Raw genomic sequence first — 5156 nt, 5'->3', positions numbered from 1 at the left:
TTCAGTTATCTAACAAAATATAAATGTCGACCATGAACTTTTCTAGACAGTCCAGTGGAACATTAACAGGCTCGTAACCTGTAGATGTTCTTGAAACTGAGTGTTCACTAGGTGTTTCTGAACTAGGTGTTCATTAAATATTTTGAACGGAGTGTTCACCATGTATTTTGATTTAAGTATTCACCAGTTGTAATCTAAATATCCTGGCAGCGGTGCCTAAAGGATAATATTGACAGTTGTGCCTAATAGATACAATATAATCCTGGCAGCTGCGCCTAAAGGATAATATTGGCAGCTGAGTCTAATAGAGAAAGTCACAATCCTGACAGTCGCGCCTAAAGGATAATATTGACAGCTGTGCTTAATAGAGAATGTCATAATTCTGGAAGCTGTGCCTAAATAATAATATTGACAGTTGTGCCTAATAGATAATATTGGTAGCTGTGCCTAGTAGAGAACGTTGGCAGCTGTGCTATTGGCAAAGATGGACTTTTTGCCTATTCCTTAGGACAATCTTTTGGAATGAATGAGTGAATGATAGAGAATTCTTAGGGTGAAACCTTAAGAAACTGCAGAAGTATCCCTTAAGCAGTGTTGTTACCCCGATGATGATCCTTAGGCTAGGTCCCTTACGACAGGTGTTTAGGGACATAAAGTGAGGATAACGAGAACGGGTAATCAGGGTTATTGTTGGTTAATGAAATTAATAAATTTATTGTTGATTGATGAAAATTAAAAAAATGTATTTATTGTGGGTTGAAAACCCTATATGCTCACTAGGCTCCCAAGCCTGACCCACTCAGCTTTTTATATTACAGGTAGTCGAACAAGATCATAGTTGGACGATGACGATGGATTTTTGGATTATAGGCCAGTAGATGTAAATATCTGTTGTAAGGCTTATAATGTATTGTTTATGCTTTTGGTCTGTATCTGAACATGACATCCCGAGGTTTCAATATATAATGAAAATATATATTTCTTTAAGAAATGTTTTGATAAATTTTTATCATGTTTTGATTTGGGGACAAATTCCGCAACATCTTTTAAAAAGATTACTCTGATTTTATTTTAAAAGTATAAACTAAATCGGTCTTTTCTGTCCGAGAAAATTGGGGATGTCACAGTTGGTATCAGAGCATTAGTTTAAGCGAACTAGGAATTTGTAGGATTTCTAGACTTAAACTTAGAATGCTAAGTGATGATCGTGAGATGAGTGTCTACCATATTTTAGACACGAGCACTAATATATTTTAGGAAAGATGCCTAAAATGCTTTTATGTGCTAAATGCTATATGTTTTCCATATATGCCATTATTTGTTCGAATCTATGGTCTGTTGCTGACCAGATCTGGAAACCTTATGTGTTTAGGATTCTAAGCATACTACTACGATATTAGAACTAGCATGTAATGTTTCGGAGTGATAATGAAGATTTAAACGTCTATCGTGAATAGAGATCTAAATTCGCCTAATTTGGTGTATAGATCAAAATGGCAAGAACTCGAAGTGGAGCTGGAAATGAAAATAGAAATGAGCAACCTCAACCCCAAGTGATGGAACAGGTGCCAATAGTAGAAGTTGCACCAGAACCGATCATAATGACTGGAGTACAAGCCATGATTCAGACAATGATGACTGAAAAAAGGGAGGAAATGAGACAATTATTGTTGAACAACAGGAATGAGCCTTCAATACCTGTTGAACAACCTGAATTAAATGACAGTCAGTCAGGGGAGGGGAATTACAGTAGATCTGTTGGTCAAACTGAACCGCTTGTGGTTAGGAGGAATAACTACGAGGATGGAGTGGAGAGAAATGGATGCAAGTATAAAGACTTTATGACTTGCAAGCCATCAACTTTCACTGGAAAAGAAGATCCCGTCGGAGTAATGGATTGGATCTCGGAAATGGAATTGGCCTTCATGACATGTGGTTGTCAAGGCAAGTTACAAACCACATTTTCAGTGCGTCAGTTCAGAGGTGGCGTTGTTCGCTGGTGGAACACTCTAGGGAAGACCCTAAGCCATAATGAGCCACTGCAACTGACTTGGGCAGAGTTCTTAGTGCAATTCAAGCGTAAGTACTGCTCGGCCCAAAATGTGCTTGAGCTAGAAAACCAATTTCTGACGTTGAAGAAGGGAAGTATGTCCATCGATGAATACACCAATATCTTCACATACAAAATGGAGTTTGCTTTGCGTTTTGTCCCAGACGAGATGAAAAAAATTGACAGGTATGCAAAGGGACTTCCATGGGAGTATGCGGTGCCAATGCGTCGGGCACTTACTTTGGAGGCAGCTATCTGGGCTGTCAAGTCTATTGAAGATATGATCAAGGGAAGAGCCACCAGCAAAGTTGAAGTGGGCGAGAAAAGGAAGTTCGATGGATCATCAAAATCCAACAAGAAGAGCAAGTCTGGTTCAAAGTGCGAAGGAGGAGGTGAAGCAAGATGGTGCGATAATTGCAAGAAGAAACACTTTGGAAAATGTGGCGAGGAGGTGACATGCTTCAAATGTGGAAAGTATGGACATTACGCCAATGAATGTACATTCAATAAAAGGGTGTGTTATGAATGTAATGAAGAAGGGCACTACAAGCAACACTGCCCAAAGAGGAAAGATGCTACAAAAGCTAAATGTACCTCCGAAACCAAAGGCAAAAGCATTCCCAAAGATTCTTAATGAAGCAGGTGAGGATGCAAGGGATCAGGAGTAAGGACTATATGTTCCAAAATCAAGATATAACGCAACCATACAGATAGAATCTGGTAGTGTAGCCTATAAGAGGCATAGTATAGGTTAAACCAGAACATCTTTGTAATCGTTTCAAGAAATAATATAAACCTTCGTTTTGTTACTTGATGTGTCAAATGATTATGTGAAATTTTGGAATGGTGACTTGGAAAACCGCGAGACAATACTTGAGACGAGTATGAGTAGGTGTAAATAGTAGTAGAGGCCTATACCACTGGAAGCACATGACTCACACTTGGATTAGGGAAAGTCACAAGGTTACTAAGAAGCTAGTAATTTATTTCGTTTCTATTCAAGTGTGTTGTTACCATCGTTTCGGTAATGACTAAGAAGATGATTGATATTCCGACCCTAGAGGTCATATCAAATTGAGTCCGACTAAGATGAGCATGTTACGTGGTTCGGGGAAAGTTGAGTCCAAGGTTTATTGGAACATTTAAAGTTCTTTAGAGGATTCGGAACCAAGCTTACAAGCTAGAACTTTCCACGTGTGTTATTTGAGGAAGTTCACGGGAGAAGTTCCCGACATAATTCCAATTTCTGAATTAAGTTTGGATGAAAGCAAGAGGTTAATTGAAGAACATGAAGCAATCGTTGACCGTAAGACTAAGAAGTTGCGATGCAAGATGGTCGATTTAGTGCTTGTGCGATGGAAACATACGAATGGGCCAAATCTCACCTGGGAAACGGAGAGTGACATGATGAGTCGCTATCCACATTTGTTTGCTGATGTATGATTCCAGGGACGGAATCATCTTAAGGGGGGAGAGAATTGTAACGCCCGTGTTTCTGGGCTAAGCATCAAAGACGAGGTAATAGTCTAGGTCAACTATTTTAACGTGTTTTGAAGTAATAAGAATGAATTATGTGAATTTATGTGCTTTATATTTAATTATGATGATATAATAAATTCAGAATAAAAATAAGCGTTGAAAGTAAAATGTTAGATATAGCCAATATCTATGAACAAAGTTGTAGTGGTTGAAACAAGGATTTCGAAAATATAAAGAATACCAAAATCCGAGTTATAACGAAGAAGTTATGACCTGTTGAAGTTTCGCGATAGAACCGACACGACGCTGTGTGACGTAAAAAGTGAATTTATGATAAAGTGCTTTTTAGCCTTAGCGATCTAAATAAAAGTCGTAGTATACGTTAAACCTAGAGTGTGCATAAAAAGAACGCCCAAATCTGACTTCGTATGAGGAAGTTATGATTTTTCTAAGTTTCAGCTTAGCAGTATGCAGACCGAAACTCGAATTTTAGATCGACTGAGTTTTAGCCGAAACAACCTAAATGAGAATCGAAAATCTTGTTGATAGTAGTTCAACGGTAAAAAGACAAACGAAAATGGACGTCGGATGAAGAAGTTATGAATTTTTAACGGACTTTTCCTGTCTCGGCCTGTTAAAAATATAACTTTAAAAATAAAGTCAAAATTAGCCGACAGAGTCTGAACGAAAGTTGTAGAGCATAATTTCACCTACACGTGGATATAAAGAACATCAAAAACAGAGTTCGTATGCGAAAGTTAAGAATTTTTTAAGTTTTGGGCACAAACTTCGAGGCTGGTCCGAAGGAGTACGCCCAGCGTACTCGTGTAAGTGATCCGGAGTCAGTCACCCTCCCTGCTCCTTCGCATGAGAGACACATGTCGTAGCCTTGACGCGTCCGAACTGATCCCTTTGTACGCCCAACGTACGAAGTTACGCCCAACGTAGTGGCTCGTAAGGGAGTACGCCCCGCATACATGAAGATTACGCCCAGCGTAATCCGAGGCATCAGCCTCCTATAAATAGGATCCGAAGCCAACCGAAGTAATGTTACAAAATCCTTCTCTCTTTCACTGTCTACTCCCTTTTAGCCTATCCTAAATACCCCAAGCCTATAATATCGTCCTAGCATTGTAAGCAAATCCCGGAGAGCCCGAAGATCCCGAGAAAAGAGTTTTTCGAGACGAAACTCTGCCCGCATGAAGCCCGGTTTTTGAGAAAACATCCCGGTTTCATCGGAAACGATCATTTTAAGAAACGAAGTGCTGCCCGATTATCATTAAACTAGGTAAGTGTGTAGTCACTTTCATCTTACACATAGATATGAAGTATTTTCTATAAAATATGTGCTATGTGTAATTATATTGTTTGATTATTTGAAATGGGTGTTGAATAAATGTTTTATACAAGTTTTAAACTGTATATGTATTTTTATCTACAAATATGTTGGATAAAACATGGGTAGATAAAACGATGAGAGGCCTCGATATTGTTGTTGTTTCAGTTATCTAACAGAATATAAATGTCGACCATGGACTTTTCTAGACAGTCCAGTGGAACATTTACAGGCTCGTGACCTGTAGATGTTCTTGAAACTGAGTGTTCACTAGGTGTTCATTAAGTATTT

This window comes from Lactuca virosa, chromosome 1 (genome assembly GCF_052849685.1).
Source record: "Lactuca virosa cultivar CGN04683 chromosome 1, Lactuca_virosa_CGN04683_v6, whole genome shotgun sequence".
NCBI classification, from domain to species: Eukaryota; Viridiplantae; Streptophyta; class Magnoliopsida; order Asterales; family Asteraceae; genus Lactuca; species Lactuca virosa.
This window is presented reverse-complemented; position numbering follows the sequence as displayed.